Genomic DNA, 21704 nt, shown 5'->3' on the forward strand with positions numbered 1-21704 from the left:
CAACTCCAGTGCATATTTGGCTCTGTGTTTGAGGTTATTGTCCTGATGAAAGGTGAATTTGTCTCCCAGTGTCTGTTGGAAAGCAGACTGAACCAGGTTTTCCTCTAGGATTTTGCCTGTGCTTAGCACTATTCCATTTATTTTTACCAAAAAATTGACCTAGTCCTTGCTGGTGACAAGCATACCCATAACATGACTCAGCCACCATCATGCTTGGAAATATGTAGAGTGGTACTCAGTGATGTGTTGTATTGGATTTGTATTCAGGACATGAAGTTAATTTCTTCACCACACTTTTTGCAGTTTTACTTCAGTGCCTTTTTGCAAACAGGATGCATGATTTGGAATATTTTTATTCTGTACAACTCTGTCATGTTGGTTAGTATTGTGGACTAACAACAATGTTGTTGATCCATCCTCAGTTTTCTCGTATCACAGCCATTAATCTCTGTAACTGTTTTAAAGTCACCATTGGCCTCATGGTGAAATCCCTGAGCGGTTTCCTTCCTCTCCGACAACTGAGTAAGAAAAGACACCTGTATCTTTTTAGTGACTGGGTGTATTGATACACCATCCAAAGTGTAATTAATAACTTCACCACGCTCAAAGAGATATTCATTGTCTGTTTTTCTACCATTAGGTGCTTTTCTTTGCGAGGCATTGGAAAACCTCCCTGGTTTTTCTGGTTGAATCTACCTTTGATATTCACTCCTCGACTGAGGGACCTTACAGATAATTGTGGGGTACAGAGATGAGGTAGTCATTGCACACAGTTAGTCCATGAAACATATTATGTGACTTGTACATTTTTACTCGTTACATTCTTTTGATTTACTCAACACTTATTGACACCAGACATTTTAGACGATCATTTTCTCTACATTTTAAAACATTTCTAAAAACATAATTCCACTTTGACATTATGGGGTATTGTGTGTAAGCCAGTGACTTAAAATCTCAATGTAATCCACTTCAAATTCTGGCTACAGCACAACAAAATGTGGGGAAAGTCAAGGGGTGTGAACGCTGTACTTTCTGAACGCACTGTAGTTCATCATCTCATTTCCCAGAGGCCTCGGCGGACTCGTCAGCACTCCATTCTTCCAATGTCATTGAATCATCATCTACAATCTGCATGAAATGTTTTTGTTTTTTTCCCATCTCATTTTACTAAACATGATTATACCGCTGATGTATCTCCTAAGCCATGTGATACTTACTGTTTGCATTCATAGGGTGTTGTTTCTATTTATTTTTCGATAACGTCATTTCACCTATATCGAAATAAAAACAGAAATGGGATGAGTGAGCGACTGACCTTCCGCCCGCCGGTAGACAGTGGACGACTGCCAAGAGCACAGATCCTCTATCTGTCCGATATATTAGAGGAGCTTAGGTGAGCTCCCCCCCCTCCTACCCCCTTCCCTAACCCCCGGCTCCGTGGCAGAGGCCCAGGTTTAATTGCTGTGGGTCACAACAATCACTTTATGCCCTCAGAACATTGAGGAAGGGGGGGGGGGGTTGGAGAGGGGGAGAGGTGGGGGGACGACAGGGTCACACAAGGTGACAGGTGTGGTGAGACCGGGGAGTGGGGGGTGACGGAGGTTGCTATGGTTATGTCCTTTTCCAGTCGAAGACTTTCGGTGTGTGTGTGTGTGTGTGTGCGTGTGTGGTGGAGGAACCTCATTTGGAGAGACAGGCGGCATACACCCACCCAAACACCAAATATAGGGCCGAATGCAGACACCGAGGCTTAAGCAGGTGGTGCTATTTCATTCGTCCAATATATTCAACCCACTAGTAAAGGTGTGTTTTTACTTTAGAAGTACAACACTTGTTGACAGAGACACATTCCTTGAATAGGTCAGACATTTGTGGCGTTTGTATTTTGGCCCATGTGCTAAATGTGATAATATACACAGTGTACAAAATATTCTGGACACCTGCTCTTTCCATGACATAGGCTGACCAGGTGAATACAGGTGAAAGTTATGATCCCTTATTGATGTCACATGTTATTAAAGCCACTTCAATCAGTGTAGATGAAGGGGAGGAGACGGGTTAAAGAAGGATTCTTATGCCTTGAGACAATTGAGACATTGATTGTGTATGCGTGCCATTCAGAGGGTGAATGGGCAAGACACAAGTGCCTTGGTGTCAAGAGCTGCAACACTGCTGGGCTTTTCAACAGTTTCCCGTGTGCATCAAGAATGTTCCACCACCCAAAAAACATCCAACCAACTTGACACAACTGTGGGAAGCATCCCCGTGGCACACTTTCGACACCTTGTAGAGTCCATGCCCCGACGAATTGAGGCGGTTCTGAGGCCAACTGAATATCAGGACTGTGTTCTTAATGTTTTGTCCACTCATTGTGTATAATTATATAATACATGCCATTCAGCAGACGCAGTTTACATATGGGTCATCCCGGGAATCGAGCCCACTACACTGGTGATACAAGCGCCATGCTCTACCAACTGAGCTACAAAAGGACTCAAATGCCTTTGCCTCACGACACCAATCCTGTCGCAGTACTGGAGAAAGAAAAACAGAGTGAGAAAATCACAGGATGCAGGCTCTACTGAGATGTCTTTTCATCCGCGTTCCACCATCTCCCAATTTACGATGCACCATGATGCTTGGCCATCTGTCTCAGCGGTGACTAAACTTCATGCCAATATGTTGCAGGGTCATGAGAAAAACTAACCAGAGAGCTCTTTCCTCATGAGTGGAGATACGGCCTCGCCCTCGTTTCATACCAAAATGTGAGGATACAGCACTGCTTTAGCCGTAGCGTTAGCCATAGCGTTAGCCTAGCGTTAGCCTCTGTGCATTGTTAGCCTGTAACATAAGAGAGGGGGGCAGCAGTAGTGCAACACCGTGTGCAGAGAAGAAATGCCGTACATTAAACAAATTCCCTTTGCGCTCCTCTTGGCAGCAGATTAGCTGCGAAGGGGAGGACACACTGGAGCCCAGATTGCCATACCCCCTCCATGCACACATGTGTACACACACACATATACACACACAGACACACACTCTTTCACACACAGATACTCTCTCAATCTGTCTCTCTCTCTCTATCTCACACACACACACACACACACACACACACACACACACACACACACACACACACACACACACACACACACACACACACACACACACACTACATCCCCCCCTCCGCCTCCTCCTCTCTGTGCCCCAGCCCAGCTCCACTGGGGACAAGGCACAACCCCTTTTAGCTGTTATGATTGGCCGGGCTGGAATTCAAGCGGCCCGTCAGGATGAGGAATCATGTCTCCCTGCTGGCTGGTTGTCGTGGTAACGATGGGGTTGCTGGGGGGCCTGTCTATGAACTGAGCTGAGAGAACAAGGAAGAGAATGAGGGAGGGGATAAAGGGCAGTTTAAGAGAAATCGAGGGAGGAGAAAGTCCTTTCCGCTCAGTGTTGCTCAGTCGTAATGCAACCTCGGCTGCCCTGGAACACACAAGGTGTCAGGCTGGCATGTATAATACACACCTTTTCATAATCCTATTATTATAGTATTCATTGTAATGTCTTATAAGAGTGATCCTGTGGGCTCTTTTAATGATGAGATACTCTGACCTTTGGCAAAGATAACCCCTCTCCCCCCGGTGAGCAAAGCATCCACAACACACACACAGACTGTGGTGCCTATGGCTCCAGACTTACTGAGAGTATTGACAGAATATTGAGTGAGTGTGTGTGTGTGTGTGTGTGTGACATAGGAGAGAGAGACGAACTTGCCAAGCACGCATGCATAGTCAAATGTACACACATGCGCGCATACATACAGGCTTACACACACGCGCGCATATGTGCACACACACACGGACACGTACGTATACACACACTCTGGCCAGGCCCTCATTATGGATGATTTAAAAAAAATGTTTTAAAGGCAAGTGGAATTTAATGCAGATTCACACTCCAGCAATGTTCTCCAGCAATCAGCCTAGCCTCGTTCGAGCCCTGCGATTCGCCGCGCGGTCACCGAAGGGCAGAAAATAAAAGTGGAAATCATCTAGGCGCTAAGTTTCTCCACTCAAAGAGGCCGTTCATTTGGCAGTCCCTTTCATTAACATTTCTCTTTCATTTCTCCCTCTCTGGTTAAAGGTACACTTGAGCAAAAAGGAGAAGACAAAGCCACTGAAACAACTGAAGATATGAAGCTAAAGCGCTTTTGAAAACAAACGAGAGGTAAGTGGCTCTAAACTTTGCATGGCCCCGGCCTCCTCCATCTTGGAGGAAGGGGGAAGAAACGACAGTTAGTGGCCTAATTCTGTTCCAGCTCGAATTTCTCTCGGCCCCATAAGAATCAATTGCACTTTCTTCCTCAAAAACATTGTGTAACACTCTCCAACTTTACAGCTGAGATTCCTATTAGGCCTATGTCTACCACTATCACTGTACTTTAAAATGGTGCTATTACCACTATGGTACTATAGAATTAAAAATGCCAAAACCCCAACAATCATTGCTTGTCAACCTACTAGTAGTACTACTACTACACTACTACATTTTTAAATATATATTTGAGTATTTGCTGTGATATTATTAGCAGATTGGTGGTAGTAGTAGTAGTAGTAGTAGTAACAACCTATACTAGTCAACCATCAGTCCAATGATTTCCACTCTATCAGATGTGTGTGTCTGTGGTAAGAGGTCAGAGTGCCACCACTCAGGTTAATTTCTCCCCCGCCTACGCAGGCCATCCATCTGTATTGACAGCTGTGTCCAAAAGAGAGAGAACCATCATCCAACTGTCAGAGCAGGTTAATGTTGAGGAGCGCTGTTTACCCCCTGTAGTCCAGTCTACCTGTCTGCACATTGCTCTCAGTGCTTCAGTGTTTCATTTCCCTAGGTTGGAGAACACCAACTCTCCAGTATTCACTGCTTCCTTCTGGGTTTTACCTCGGTTTTTCACTACTGACAAATGTTATTAACTTCATACTTTCAACACTGATGGAAATCTTCTATTTACACACGTGATCTTACATCTACCCATAGTTTAGGTCGGAGGGCATTCACTTTTTAGTATCACTATGCACTGCTTCCGTCTGGGCAATATCTTAGCTACCTGTGTTTTTAAATATTGACAAATCTCATTGACATCAACTTTAACATATTTTATACACTGTATATTGATTGAAATTACATGTACGCACTAATCTTCCATTGAACATAGTTTTGGTGGATTTATTTGCATGTTACGCTTGCAAAAACAAAGATAAAAGCCTACTCTTATGGGACACCGAAGAAAATGGACGTTCGCACTTTGTTAGGGATGTCAGCACTACTGTACAGTTAGCAACTAGGCAGACAGATGGTTTCTTGGTGTAAGCACTAGCAGGCCATTCTCCAACACTGTCTTAAGGCACACAAGCAGCAGTATTAATAGCTGCATTCAGCATATTGAGGGAGATGATACTTAGGCCCTCAATGACCTGCTTCGTTTAACTGTGAAAGTGGAGAACAGAGAAGTGCCACATCTGGACCCTCTGGAGCAGCAGCAGCACTCAATGTGGGAGAGACTGTGAGCAGAGGGAGGGAGGGAGGCAGTGGGTGAGGCCAGAGGGCTCAAGTGTGTGTGGTTGGGGGAAGGGAGGAGGAGTGTGTGTGTGGGGGGGGGGGGTGCAATATCTGTGTGTGTGGGGGCTGGGTGAGTAAATGTGTGTGTGTGTGTGTGTGTGTGTGTGTGTGTGTGTGTGTGTGTGTGTGTGTGTGTGTGTGTGTGTGTGTGTGTGTGTGTGTGTGTGTGTGTGTGTGTGTGTGCATACAATAATGGGAATTATTTCAATACATTTTTGCAATGAGGGCATTTGAAATTAAGATTAAGAAAAACCATCCAAAAATGTCCGAACGTGTTGACTATTCAGAGAACGTACAAGGATGCTTTACTTTGCCTAACATCTTTCGGATCCTTTGTTTATCTTCTTATACCAGGTTTTGGGGCCTTCACAAGCTGTGGTATTGGCTAACTAGGTGTAATTTTATTGTGATTGTGGGGGTTAACTGCTTACTGCTTAGTGCTTAGATTAGGCTCGAAGGGGCAATTCTTTAAGGGCTATGCACCTGAATGAACAAGGAGTACTACCTACCATTGGGTAGGCTTTAGTATGGATAGAAGTGAAAGAGCAGTGCTTGTGAGGGCTCTAGCGGGGCTCTAGCGTGTAAAAGGTGCGTGTTCATCTTTACTACTGGCATTGGGTCGGACGGCAGCGCTCTGTTTTAGCGGCAGCTAGCATGGCGGCCTTCTTTGATAGTCTGTTTAATGTGCCCGCCGGCTGCCCTGTGCGCTCTAGGCCGTGAACCGTCCTCGTAATACACATCATAAAGAAAAACCCTGGAAATAAACTACCATTATCAAATGATGAACGCTCCAATTATTTACAGCTGTATTTAAAGACATGTAAATTAACCTCAAGTCTTGAGGTAATGAATTTGATTCCTCCGGCGTATATAATTTCATGCTATTTGGGAATCAAAAGGCGTATTTTCTTTTCAGATGTTCCCCCCACCAGTAATGCAGATCCAGCCAAAGCAGTGTGTCGCATTTTAAAAGAGGATCATTTATATTGTTTGGGGAATATTTGTAATCATTCCAAGGCGTTACATGAGTTTGTTTGTTTGTCTGTTCGTTAAGGGCTTTGTCTTGTGTGTATCCCATTTTGGAAACCAGCCAGGATTCATAACGGTTATTCAATTCAACCCAACTGTTAATTTCACAAATGACAACCATTTTGTACGGCTCCTAACCTCACATTAGCACGAGTCACTGGAATTCAAACCACCTTAAAACTTTACCACTGCACAGAAAAACAAGCTACTTTCTCAGGCCACCGCAGTATCCTTTCACACGTCTTTTCCCGAGTTGACAGACAAACAAAGAGAAATGGTTGGCAATGGCGGTTATAGCCTGTACAGTCAAATCTAGTTTGGAGATGCTATCATTTAGCATTTTATTAACAAAGCCAGACCAGTTGTGCGGTGCCCGAGGGCCCGGCCTACTAATCCTGAGACAGGCAGAGCGAATGGTCTGTGGCTCAGACTTGCCAGCCTCAATTAGCCCTGGTTGAGAGCACAGTGCTGTGTGGGCTGAATCCATTCTCTGCCTGGGTCGGGCCACAGTGTAAACACGGCTCGGTAGAGCCATGCTCTCTGAGGCAGCCATGTTGTTTTCATTGAGCCCTTTCCGTTGGTGTTGACTCCAGGCTCTAGCTATGTCCTTGTGTTTGTGTCGTACTTGACTTGGTGTTTCGGGATGTGTTTTCACAGTGTATGAGTGTACATGCATGTGCACGGTTAAACAGTTTATATTTACATTCAAACCTGTCTCATTCTCACATACCCACATGAAAAAATACTATAGTATACTATGGTTAAATACTATAGTATTTACTGTAGTGTTTTTGCAGACTTTACTGTAGTATTTACTGTTGTTTTGCAGACATGACTCTACTATACTGTAGTTTTTACAGTTCACTATAGTCTAAATACTGTAGTAAAAAAAACTGTAGTTATACACTAAAGTAATTACTGTAGCATTTTTGCAGACTGTAGTATACTGTAGTGTTTTTGCAAACATTACTGTAGTATTTAATATAGTGTTTTGTTTTAGTATCTTTGACATAGCAGTGGGGGATTTGATCGAGGTATACTACAATATGAAGTAAAGTATTCTACAGTATACTACAGTTTACTACATAATTCTATAGTAAGTACTGTAGTGTTCGAGAGTAAACTGTAGTATCTTTTCATGTGGGTACAAAGTGCAAGAACCCGAACGGGCAGGTCTAACCATGCACAGGCTGACCCCACTCTAGTTTGTCAGTGTGAGAGTAGAATCCCCCATAATGCCTCAGTCAGTGTCAGTGGTGAGCAGTGCTGTATTTGCTCTGCAGCAGCGGCGTTGTGCTGACCTCGTGAACCCATGTGTAAACAGAGTGCCGTGGCTCCCTCAGTCCAATATTCCCCCTGCACCAAATAAGAAAGACACAGCCAGCCAGCCAGTTAGTCAAAGGTCTGGAGAGAAACAGCCCCTGGCTTCACTCATCACTCACATAACAGTTCTCCTCTCATAGAGGTGTGGAAAAGCTGACTGTTCTCTCTCTTTCTCTCTCTCTCTCTCTCTCTCTCTCACTCACTCACTCACTCACTCACTCACTCACTCACTCACTCACTCACTCACTCACTCACTCACTCACTCACTCGTCTTCCTCTCTCTCTCTCTCTGCCTCTCCCTCACTTACACACCTTCCTCTTGCTCCCCCCCCCCCTCTCTCTCTCTCTCTTTCTTACTCTAGCTCTTTCTCTCCACTTGTGGATTTCTCCATGGTATTCACACACTGGCAAATGGCAGTTGAGTTCAACAAAAGCTGAGGTGAAGAAAGAACTGAGATAGACAGTGAGAACGAGGATGAGTCATTGAGAGAGAAAAATAGAGGGAGGGAAAGGGAGAGAGACAGAACAAGAAAGATTGAGGTAAACGTGTTTGATTACAGAAATGCACACAGTTAATAGCTTCCTCTGTGCTGTCTAGTAATATGTCTGTCGATTATTATCAACCACTTCATATTTCCTGGTGGGAGGGACCCATTTCCTCCACATAGACCACACCCTTTGTTCCACTGATGAGTGTTAGAGAGTGTTCCCTCTAGCCCCAGTTGTAACAAACCTGATGCAGCTGATCAACCAGCTAATTATTAGAAAATGGTGCGCTAAATTAGGGTTGGAGTGAAAAACTACAGGATGGTAGCTCTCCAGGAACAGGGTTGGACAGCTCTGCACTAACACAAAGAGGTCAGAACTGATCTCGACCGACAATACACCCCTATCTCCAAATCAAATGCCCAGTCACAGGCCCACAGTCAATATTAATAGCAAATCTAGCACAAATGACCCCCCCTCCCTTCATCGCTACACACCCCCACCAATTCCGCTGCTTGTGTATCAAGGTAATGAATTCATAATCTCTAGCCGAGGCCTTTGTAGATCTCTATCGCCGTGGAGATAAGAGAAGCATCGTTCTGCTCTAATAGCTGTCAGTCTGCCTCTCTTCCTGCTCCTGGCTCGGCCTCTCTCTCTCTCTCTCTCTCTCTCTCTCTCTCTCTCTCTATGTGTGTGCTCTCTCTCTCTCTCTCTCTCTCTCTATGTGTGTGCATCAGTGGAGGCTCCTCAGAGGAGGAAGGGGAGGACCATCCTACTCAGCGAATATCTGAAGAAGAAAAAAATTGTGAAACAATAAAAAAGTTATCCTGTTTAGATACAACTATACTAAATATATTCACTTCAATATAGTCACTAAATAAGTGAATAAAACACACTGTTTTGCAATGAAGGTCTACAGTAGCCTCTAGGGTAGCACCATGGTATAGCCGGAGGACAGGTATTTTCCGTCCTCCTCTGGGTACATCGACTTCAATACAAAGCCTAGGAAGATCATGGTTCTCAACAACTTCCGTAGACTTACACAGTAAGTATGACGACTTTCAGAGGACAATCTATCAGAGCTCTTACGGTATGAGCTAACATCTTGCCCATCCAGTCAAAGAGTCAGAGAATGAATCTAGTACTGAAGGCATAAGCTACAGCTAGCTAGCACTGCAGTGCATAAAATGTGGTGAGTAGTTGACGCAAAGCGAGAGAAAGACAAAAGTTGAACCGTTTAAAACAAATTAAGGAGAAGAGAGAGAGAGAGAGAGAGAGAGAGAGATGCCAGGAATACAAATTCCATCTAGTCACCGTTGCCCTAGAGCACACAAAAAACTATACATACCTCGGCCTAAACATCAGCGCCACAGATAACTTCCACAGAGCTGTGAACGATCTGAGAGACAAGGCAAGGGCTTCTATGCCATCAAAAGGAACATAAAATTCGACATACCAATTAGGATCTGCTAAAAATACTTGAATCAGTTATAGAACCCATTGCCCAAAAAGTGACAAACACCAAATTGAGACTCTGCATGCAGATTTCTGCAAGAAATATCCTCAGTGTGCAATGTAAAACACAAAATAATGAACGCAGAGCAGAATAAGGCCGATACCCGCTAATTTTCAAAATCCAGAAAAGAGCCTTTAAATTCTACAACCACCAAAAAGGAAGCGATTCCCAAACCATAACAAAGCCATCACCTACATAGAGATGAACCTGGAGAAGAGTCCCCTAAGCAAGCTGGTCCTTGGGCTCTGTTCACAAACAGAGCCCACAGAGCCCTAGGACAGCAACAAAATTAGACCCAACAAAATCATGAGAAAACAAAAAGATACTTACTTGACACATTGGAAAGAATTAACAAAAAAACATGAATACTATTTGGTGCCTAACAGACAGTACACAGTGGCAGAATACCTGACCACTGTGACTGACCCAAACAGACTCAGTGAGCATAGCCCTGCTATTGAGAAAGGCCATCGTAGGCTGACCTGGCTTTCAAATCAAATCAAAACAAATTAAATGTTATTAGTCACATGCACCGAATACAACAGGTGTAGACCTTACAGTGAAATGCTTACTTACGAGCCCCTAACCAACAATGCAGTGAAAAAAAATACGAATAAGAAATAAAATAAAAGTAATTAAAGAGCAACAGTAAAATAACAAGACTATATACAGGGGGGTACCGGTACAAAGTCAATGTGCGGGGGCACCGGTTAGTTGAGGTAATAAGTATATGCAGGTAGAGTTATTAAAGTGACTATGCATAGATAATAACAACAGAGAGTAGCAGCGGTGTAAAAGAGGGGAGTGGGGGACAATGCAAATAGTCTGGGTAGCCATTTGATTAGATGTTCAGGAGTCTTATGGCTTGGGGGTAGAAGCTGTTTAGAAGCCTCTTGGGCCTAGACTTTGCTCTCCAGCACCGCATGCCGTGCGGTAGCAGAGAGAACAGTCTATGATTAGAGTGGCTGGAGTCGTTGACAATTTTTAGGTTGGAGTCGTTGACAATCATCTCCTTTGTCTTGCTCACGTTGAGGGAGAGGCTGTTGTCCTGGCACCACACAGCCAGGTCTCTGACCTCCTCCCTATAGGCTGTCTCGTCTTTGTCGGTAATTAGGCCTACCACTGTTTTGTCATCGGGCAAACTTAATGATGGTGTTGGAGTCGTGCCTGGCCGTGCAGTCATGAGTGAACAGGGAGTACAGGAGGGGACTGAGCACGCACCCCTGAGGGGCCCCTGTGTTTAGGATCAGCGTGGCAGATGTGTTGTTACCTACCCTTACAACCTGGGGGCGGCCCGTCAGGAAGTCCAAGATCCAGTTGCAGAGGGAGGTGTTTAGTCACAGGGTCCTTAGCTTATCGATGTGCTTTGAGGGCACTATGGTGTTGAACGCTGAGCTGTAGTCAATGAATAGCATTCTCACATAGGTGTTCCTTTTGTCCAGGTGGGAAAGGGCAGTGTGGAGTGCAATAGAGATTGCATCATCTGTGGATCTGTTGGGGCGGTATGTGAATTGGAGTGGGTCTAGGGTTTCTGGGATAATGGTGTTGATGTGAGCCATGACCAGCCTTTCAAAGCACTTCATGGCTACAGACGTGAGTGCTACGGGTCGGTAGTCATTTAGGCAGGTTACCTTAGTATTCTTGGGCTCAGGCACTATAGTGGTCTGCTTAAAACATGTTGGTATTACAGACTTGGACAGGGAGAGGTTGAAAATGTCAGTGAAGACACTTGCCAGTTGGTCAGCGCAGTACAACGCAGTACACGTCCTGGTAATCCGTCTGCCAAATGGAGTACGAGGGAGAGCTTTGTATGTGGAGTAAAGGTGGTCCAGAGTATTTGTCCCTCTGGTTGCACATTTAACACGCTGATAGAAATTTGGTAAAACAGATATAAGTTTCCTGCACTAAAGTCCCCAGCTGCTAGGAGCGCCACCTCAGGGCGTTTTCTTGTTTGCTTATTTGCTTATGGCGGAATATAGCTCATTCAATGATATCTTAGTGCCAGCCTCAGTCTGTGGTGGTATGTAAACAGCTACAAAAAATACAGATGAAAAATCTCTAAGTAGATAGTGTGGTCTACAGCTTATCATGAGATACTCTACCTCAGGCGAGCAATAGCTCGAGACTTCCTTAGATATCGTGCACCAGCTGTTATTTACAAAAATACATAGCCCGCCGCCACTTGTCTTACCAGGCGCCGCTGTTCATTACTGCCGGTGCAGCGTATAACCAGCCAGCTGTATGTTGATAGTGTCGTCATTCAGCTATGACTCCGTGAAGCTTAAGGTATTACAGTTTTGAATGTCCCGTTGGTAGTTTAATCTTCCGCATCGGTCATCTATTTTATTCTCCAAAGATTGCACGTATGCTAGCAGAATGTAAGGAAGTGGAGGTTTATTCGATCGCCTACGAATTCTCAAAAGGCAGCCCGCCCTCTGGCCCCCTTTTCTCTGCCTCTTCTTCACGCAAATCACGGGGATCTGGGCCTGTTCCCGAGAAAGCAGTATATCATTCGCGTCGGGCTCGTCAGACTCGTTAAAAGGGAAAAAAGGATTCTTCCAGTCCGTGGTGAGTAACCGCAGTCCTGATGTCCAGAAGTTATTTTCGGTCATAAGAGACGGTAGCGGCAACATTATGTACAAAATAAGTTTAAAAAAAAGTTACAAACAACTCAAATAAACAAACAAAAAAACACGATCATTTGGGGACAAGTAAAAAACGTCCTTCTTCTCCAGTGCCGTTGTTACACAAGAAAAGACAGGCTATGTGCACACTGCCCACAAAATGAGGTGGGAAACTGAGCTGCACTTCCTAACCTCCTGCCAAATACATGACCATATTAGACCCTCAAAGAATTCAAAAACAAACCCAATTTTGATAAACTCCCATATCTACTGGGTGAAATACCACAGTGTGCCATCACAGCAGCAAGATTTGTGGCCTGTTGCCACAAGAAAAGGGCAATCAGTGAAGAACAAACACCATTGTAAATACAACCCATATTTATGTTTATTTATTTTCCCTTGTGTACTTTAACTATTTGCACATAATATGACATTTGACATGTCTTTATTATTTTGGAATTTTTGTGAGGGTATTGTTTACTGTTAATGTTTTTATTGTTTATTTCCCTTTTGTTTGTTATCTATTTCACTTGCTTTGGCAATGTTAACATATGTTTCCCATGTCAATAAAGCCCTTAAATTGAATGGAATAATTCAATGTAGATTTTTTCTTCTTAGTTTACCTTTCACTTACTTAGCTAATGCGGCTAATTTAACCTACTCGACAACCTGACTCAAACAGAGAGGAATGCTATGTTAGCTAGCAGGCTAAGGCTATTCAACACTGCAACTCTTCCAACTCAAGGTAAGCTTTCAGTTTTATTAATTTATTGCCACCGCGGACCGCCGGTGTAATTGCTAAACTGCTTGTTGTACACTGTACTGCATGATTGTACACATTGATTGGATTGTGGGATTACTAACGTGTTAGTTATAGTTTGTTGACTATAATGTTAATATAGTGACAACGATGTAGGCTGTGTAGCGATTAGCGCAGCATTTCCCAAATTCGGTCCTTGGGACCCCAAGGGGTGAACATTTTGTATTTTTCCCTGACACTACACAGCTAATTCAAATGATCAAAGATTGATAATTAGTTGTTGTTTTTAATCAGCTGTGTCGTGCTAGGGCAAAAAACAAAACGTGCACCCCTTGGGGTCCCGAGGACCGAGTTTGGGAAACCCCGTTTTTAGCAGTTATGGTATGAAGGTTTGGCTTGGACAGGTTTTAGCACCTGGTCACAGAGAGCTGTTATGCTGTGCACTAAAGTCCACAAGCGAAGGGAAAAGGTCAGAGGAGGAGAACGCGTAGATCCGAGAAGGAATTATACAATGAGCAAAGTGATGATGCTGTATGTAGCTGTGAACTGTGTGTGGGTGATCAGGGGTGTATTGATTCTGCCAATTCGGTTGCAAAATGTTTCTTAAACGGAAGCAAATGTAACGAAATGGGGAGGGACATACCTGAATTTGTCCTTTCACATTTTGCAGCTGTTTGAACAAAAGGTTTACACCCCAGATCAGCTAGATGCAGGCAAGTGTTCAAGACGGTATTGAATGAGTCACTGTCTCGGGCCTGTGCACCTACGTTAAAAACTTTATTTTTGGAGGGCAAATTCATTCACAAAAAAAAAAGCGCCCTCCCTAATCTTGAATTGCACTGAACGCCACTGGCGTGCATGTGTGTGTTTGTGTGAATGTGGAAACCAATCGAGCCATCAGCAGCGGCCCCAGGTCTGCTCCCTCACAAAGCTACAGTTCTCAGCTCTCTGTGTGTCCATCCGCCAAGATGAAAATGGTGCGAATTCCTCTAAAAAAGATGAGAATATATTTGAGTGTTAAGTGTCGGGGAGAGGGAGCCCCTAGGGGACGTTTGGCTGGAAATAAATGTGTTTTGTACCTGGGGCCTTCTTCTTCTTCTTCTCCTAGACCTACCTGACAAACTCTCCATCACAGGGGGAGTAAATAGGGCCATATGAGGAACTCTAAGCAACTGAAGTTGCCAGCTGCCGCTGCCACCCCTCTGGGTGACACAGAGGAACAGAGGAGGAGGGGGACTGTAGAGGATCTTTCATTTTCTGTGTTGTCACCTGAAAACAGAACAGGAGAGAATCTGAGCAACGTTCCCCGAGTGGCGCAGCGGTCTAAGGCATTGCATTTCAGTGCTAGAGGCGTCACTAGAGACCCTGGTGTGATCCTGGGCTGTATCACAACCGGCCATGATTGGGAGTCCTATAGGGCGGCGCACAATTGGCCCAGCGTCGTCCGGGTTAGGGTTTGGCCGGGGTAGGCCGTCATTGTAAATACGAATTTGCTTTTAACCGACTTGCCTAGTTAAATAAAGGCTACATATAAAAATAATTGCATCAGGTCTTCTCAGCCTTGGACCTTGAGTAACAAGTGGTGACTATTTTGGATTGGAATGTCACCCTGGCCCCCTAAGCTTGAAAGCATATAAGGACTACATATTTATAGTACTGTATAATCCATGTAGTGCCAATTTCCCAAACACAGATTCCCAGAGAATCTCCTTTGAAAAAGCATTTTAGTCCAAGACTAGGCTCAAACTGACCCATGAAGTAACTTGTTAAAATATGATCGTTTTGGGATTATATCGTCTTCACAGGCTCTGAAGAAAAACAAAACAAAAAAGCAATACTTCGTAAGAAGAAGAATATGGCAACTACTGTCTAATACAAAAAACAATGAAATAATAATAATAATAGTAAACTAAAACATACATTAACAGCATAAAAAAAGATTATGTACTACTACTAATAGGCCTACAACTAATAAAAACTACTGCTAAAAATTACTAATACAACTAATAAAACTAAGTACCTATAATATCTACATACATATTTACACATATCATCATTATTCCTGTCATGATGTACGCTTTGCATTTGTAATTGCTGCCATTGTCGAAAGGAGTAGTGTATTATAAAGTTAGGTGTTCCTTATTATATACAGGGAAATGTAAGTTTGTACATTTAAGAAATACATTGTTACCAATACGCAGTTATCTTCTGTTTGGGAGTGACAGACAATTTAGTGATTCATACAGTTTGCAATGATGTGTCTTATAATGGCATCCAGGATGTCAAGCCCTGACCTTAGAGATCCTTTTTATGTCTCTATTTTGGTTTGGTCAGGGCGTGAGTTGGGGTGGGCATTCTATGTTTTGTGTTCTATGTTTTCTATTTCTGTGTGTTTGGCCGGGTGTGGTTCTCAATCAGAGGCAGCTGTCTATCGTCTCTGATTGAGAACCATACTTAGGTAGCCTTTTCCCACCTGTGTTTTGTGGGTAGTTCTTTTCTGTCTCTGTACCAGACAGGACTGTTTCCTTAAGTTCCGTTTTGTTATTTTTTGTTCTAGTGTTCAGTGTTATTAAAAATCATGAACACGTACCACGCTGCACCTTGGTCCTCTCCTTCTTCCTCAGACGAACATCGTTACACAGGAATTGTTTCTTTATGGATGATGTCACCATAGTCTAGGACAGAAAGCAGCAAATGGGTTACTAAGGTCTTTCTAATGGATACAGTACAACAATTATTACATCTGTATAGTAACCCAAGCTTATAGTTAATGGTTTTCCAAATATTTCCAAATATTTCAAGCAATCAACACTTTCAAGTATTGTTCCATCACTTGTATAGGCATGATTTGGTAATGAGACACATCACATCAAAATTATATCTCTTCCACTTTCTCCAGCAGCATGCATCACATGCAGTTACACAGCTTTAGTGAACGCTCAACAAAAACAATGAGAGAGAGAGAGAGGGAGAGAGAGAGAGAACAGAAGATAAGAACTCCCAATGTAGTCGACTCATTACTCTGTTATGGATTGCACATGTCAAGACGTAAGTGCTCCTTTATCCTTCCATGCACTAACCCGTATTTCCCTAGTCCCAGTGAAATTTACCATGTTAAGCCCCACGCCACCAGGGGAAAAGCGGTGTGCAGCGCTCCAAGATTTATCGGAATGATTAAATTAGGCAACAGCGAATAAGGAGGATGGGGAGGAGAAAAAAAATCTACATAAAATCACACCGAAGTTTTATTCAGTGTTCAAATTGATTAGCCCCATTTGACCTTTTACAGGGTTGCATATCAAACTGGGTTTCAAACAAAGAGTAGTGAAGGGGGGTGCTCGCATGGGTAGTTTGTCACAGAATGTACACACGAGATGGATCTTTTAAAGACTTCATCCATTATGATCTGAGCCCCTTGAAAAGTTCACTACACAAATACACCCTCAAATTGGAGAAATGTCCTTTTTTTAGTGCTGTTCCTCCAAAACTGGCATGCCAAGCCTGCACTTGTTCCATTTTCTTGTCCAATCCATTGCGGATGGCAACAGCCTCAAGACTAATAAACCGAAGTGTTGACATAATTCGATTTGAAAGTGTTCGTATCAATTATAACAGATTTGAACAGAGCCTAGGGCCAAACAACGGAGACCAACTTGTACTTGTAGAGGATGAACCAGTCATGTATGCATGCTAACTGGAATTCAGGCAGGGGATCTGTAACAGCTGATTTGAAAAGTGCAACCATAGCACTATTACAGCACCATTGGGTTTTGGTCTTTAAACAACTTTGTTGTTAAAAACTCTCCCATTAAAGAGCCTTTAGGAAGCTGTCATTTAATGACTGACTCTCATTGAGAGTAAACTTTTTTGGTCTTTGGTTTTGAAATAGGCTAATGGGACTGATTTTATGACGTTTGCACTTGTGCAAAGTTGGCACCTATTGTTTATAAGGTTCCAAAATGAAGCTTTAAGGTGCTATAAAAAAAACTTTTCTAAGGTTCTATAAAGAACCCGGTCCGCTATGGTTACAACCCTTTTTGTGGCTATATATAACACATTTTTTATGGTTCTTTATATAAACTTTATGGAGAATGGTTCTATAAATAACCTTCTTCAATGTCGAGGGTTCTTTGTAGATCCTTTTGAAGAACCATACAGGTTTGTTTATTTATTTTGGTACGCCATATTATGTAGTTTAATTTCCATGAACGTTATTATTGTGCTAATTGCCAAGTTGAATCAAATGTGCCAGCCCTGAAATGGCTGTGGCTGCCTGAGGACAAAATTGAGAACTGATGTAAACAACAGCACTCAATTGACAGAGGGCCAAACGTGAGTCTTTCACAAGACACCATTAACGGCCATAGTCATATTCACAATGCAATGTCATGACACAACAGATTAGATCAACTGGAAAGACATTTACTCACTGTTGAAGAAAAAGAGCTGTGATCAAACCACGCCCCAAAATATTCTAACCAGCCACTTACATTTTAAATATCACTAAAAGAGGGAAGAACCCTTTTGTAAACTGCAAAGAACCTTTGACAAACCCACTTTTCTTAATGTGCATCATATTTTACGAACCAATAAATTATTAAGTCCGATTTCAATTGTGTAGACCTATTGTCTAACAACAATATGGCCAACCTTTACATTTCATTTACAACATTCCGTTATTTAACCACAAGCAATGGTAGTTTAATTAAACGTTTGATCAAATGAATGTGCAAATAATTCATGTTTATTCTTTGCGGAACACTATGCTGTTCAGATTGAACGGAATGGGCAGAAGCACGCGCGCGAATCGGGTCCAAATGCAGCCTACTGTCCTGCCTATCTACCGTAGTGTAAAATACCATATCTGACTGTTTGAGAACACATGTAAGAAAACGGGCTAATTTAAGATCACTATTTCCACGTTATACACATACACCGCTACCCCTCCCTCTCTCCTGGCCCAGTTTTTCTGCAAAGGGTCGACCGTGAAGGTTTCAAATAACGTTCGACCCCCAAATCCTCATCTGTTTCCACTCTGTAATGTCATTCACAAGCGAGCGGTCACGTGAGTGTAGAGAGGAGGCAGTACGTTTTGTGTGTGTGTGTGTGTGTGTGTGTGTGTGTGTGGAGGGGGGGTAATTCGACTATGGGGGCACTCGACACGGGTCTTCCCACCGCCAGTCGAATGAGGTGGATTTAGGAAAAATCCCAAACCTGGGACGTGGAGATAAACCACAGCAGCAAACAGATACGCATGGGAATCATCACACGGCTCGCATTTGGGATCATATACTTTTGTTCTATTGAGGCGATCTACTTACTGAAAGCGACTGATATGAAAACGGAAAACAGACTTGCAAGAAAGAGAATGATTGTAGCGGTGGTTTTCCCCGTATAAAAGTGACTCGACGCTTTTACCCAATTGAAATGTATGATTATTCTCCACTTCGTTATTTCATGGATGCAACATAAGCTTTTTTTTTTTGCAGGGGAAAAGGAATTTTCAAGTGTCCCTCGTCTGCCCCCCAGAAACTTCTCGGAGGGGGGCGGTTTAAAAAAAGACTCTTCTCACGCCACTAAAGTAAGGTCTTACTATTTCTTTTCTTGCTTTCTATCGTTTTTTTTTAGAGAAATGAGAACGATAAAATAGTTGTTTGATTCAAAGTGACTATCCATAGGCTGTAAAAAAAAAATCTCACGTAACGTTAGTCTTCAACGTACCATTACTTCCATCCCGCAGATGCCTTTGTTCAACTTCACAAAACGAAAACAGTTTAAAAACACTTATTTCACACCAGTATGACAAAGTTATATTATGACTGTATTATTATAGCAAAACGTACTTTTTTTTGCTTAAGTAATTCATCTTTTCAACCATAACTAAGAAAGTCATTAGTGTTTTTTTTGTATTTTACTTACAGTCAGCAAGACGTTGAATAAATAAAGCTACAATCTTGCACTATATAGTCAAGCCTCTTAAATGTATTGAGACAATGAAGTTGAATTCCTTGGTGACTATTTTTGGTTTAGAGACTCGTAATGTAGTCCTTTGCAAACAACCATATCAATACGAGGCGGCAATTGGTGTAGGCTTGTGCCCGGGGATATGCGCTTTTCACTTCGTTCCCAAGGACGGCCTATCTCAAGACTTGTTATTATGTTGATGATGTGTTCCTTTTGAGATGAGGCTCAATTGTAGGAGTCGCTATTGAACCGTGATTTGAGGGTTGATTGTCATGAAATCATTGGGCATAAAAGATCTAGGCCTATTCCAAGTTATAGCTCAGAAAAAGATTGAAGTAGAGCCATAGCTTCTGTTTGACTCTTCTATAACATCAGTTCAATAAATCAGTGAGGAGGCGGTGAACTTTTGATGACGCATGCTGTGCTGGAAAGTTTTGGACACGGTTCAGTCGCCCGCAGGCAGTGCTGAATTATCCTATTTTATGTAGGACGAATCGAATTTGAATCACAATTGGTCTTGATTTAGCATCCAAGCACTTTTATAATCTTACCAGAGGCAACATTTTGTTCCTTTTGAACAAACTCTCGCTTAATTTCAACCCAAATCAAGAAAGACAATGAATCAGTGTGACTGATACATAGAAATAACAAGGAAACACTTATGTTTGTACTATATTGTTGTCATATTATATATTACATATTACACCACCCTCTAATGCAGTGTCTATATATATAATAGCTTCACAAAATACATATATTGAGGTCTATGTCAACAGAAAAACATTGGAATTGTTGTTTTCGTCCAGGCTTTTTCAATTGTGAAATCTGCTTGCAGTTAAATATATTACATCTTGTTGTTGGATAGAATAAATAAACTACTTTGTAATGATGAGATCCACATGTTGATTGTCAGACGGGAGAAAAAGTGTCATCCTTTAGAGTAATTGGACAACACCTTGCATACCAAGAGGCACATGCCAACTGTGTCCAGCATCCTTAATGTCACTTTAATTGAACAATGTATCACCACTGATCACTGTCAGATGCTAGGAAACAAAGACGAGAAAAGGCAAGAGGAACGCAGGCAGGCAGAGGCAGTTAACCGTGACCAAAGGATGTCACAGACTTTGTATTTGCCTTCGGATAAACCGCAAATCAATGCATTTGTGACTGACAAGCCCGTAAGGAGCTGTAAATGAATAAAAGTTGCTCAATGATGAAAACATTTAATCTGAAAACTCTGTTTATTGAACAAACTTTTGATTTCCCCGAAGCGTTGGGGGATATTTTTTTTCTCTCTCACTTGGAAGGGAAAAAGTTAATTGAATTGTGCCCCGGATATGATTTTTGTAAAAAGGTCTTTGTAGGTGTCCTCCCTGGGGTTGTGAAATTCATTTCCTTGCAATTATTACTTTCCGAGCTGTTTTCTTATTTCCCACTTATCAGTATGGTGCTTTTTTCTCCATTTTTGAAAGGATCAAAGGAGGTGATCCCAGACTCTAGTCTTCAGGCCCACTGTCAGAGTAAATAGTAATTACACTGAGGGGCACAAAATTAAGTTTTAAGTTGTTTGACTTTCTGCCTCTCACTTTGAGGCCTGTTTAGGAACTCACACAAGGCAATGGTTCTTTATACTGTTAGATTGCAGGACCTTCATGTCGCTTTGTCAAACCAAGTTCAAAAATCATTGTATTATTAACAATTTCATGTAGTACTAAACCTAATTGTTTTTTTCCCCCTATTGGGTGAGTCTTACCACCCAGTGCCATGTTGATTGCATTTGAAATTAAACAAGAACATTTTTGGTAACATGTTTTCCAATTAGCCCTGTTGCTTTTCAGCTTTGGACGCTATGGTGACAGGCAGCATTAATAGCAGCTGCACCAACGGACTCTATTGTGTTATCGGAGAGAGAGAGAGATAGAGAGATGTGTGTGCAGCACCTGCCGCCTTTCCTCGGCCTACTAATTGTGTTTATTCCTCTTAATTTGTCCTGAGTGCTAAATCGGTGCACTTCAACTGGCGTCGGGTGCAATTTGTCTGCCGGTGAATGGAGGAGGTATTGTGTCTTTGAACGGTAGCCTTTTCCCTTTGATACCCGGACTTAGTTGTTTCAATCGTCGCTAAGGGAGGAGACCTTTTACGTAGTCAGTTAATGGAACGGGTGGATCATGACTTGCGCTGTAGATTTTTATTTTTCAAATTGGATTTATTTCACCTTCATTTAACCAGGTAGGCTAGTTGAGAACAAGTTCTCATTTACAACTGCGACCTGGCCAAGATAAAGCAAAGCAGTGTGACACAAACAACAGAGTGACCCTTCATCAAGATCTTAGTGGTGAATCGTAGACAGAGTAGCCTCCATTCAAACTGCCCAAAA

The 21704-nt window shown here is 42.6% G+C and overlaps 1 protein-coding gene across 19 annotated transcripts in view; it reads left to right on the forward strand.

The window, feature by feature from the left end:
- The window catches only part of LOC129811066 (receptor-type tyrosine-protein phosphatase S-like), a 278327-nt gene that overhangs the window by 44029 nt on the left and 212594 nt on the right, over positions 1-21704 (forward strand). Inside the window, exons 2-3 of one of the 19 annotated variants that reach the window (XM_055862203.1) lie at positions 4147-4230; positions 18850-18941. The exons of 16 other annotated variants lie outside the window; for them this stretch is intronic. The gene's annotated coding sequence lies outside the window, so the exon portion shown is untranslated. Of the gene's footprint in view, positions 1-4146; positions 4231-18484; positions 18761-18849; positions 18942-21704 lie in introns of those variants that run through there. 2 more of the 19 variants (XM_055862205.1, XM_055862204.1) reach the window with 2 other exon arrangements.

Source organism: Salvelinus fontinalis, chromosome 14 (genome assembly GCF_029448725.1).
Source record: "Salvelinus fontinalis isolate EN_2023a chromosome 14, ASM2944872v1, whole genome shotgun sequence".
Classification (NCBI taxonomy): Eukaryota; Metazoa; Chordata; class Actinopteri; order Salmoniformes; family Salmonidae; genus Salvelinus; species Salvelinus fontinalis.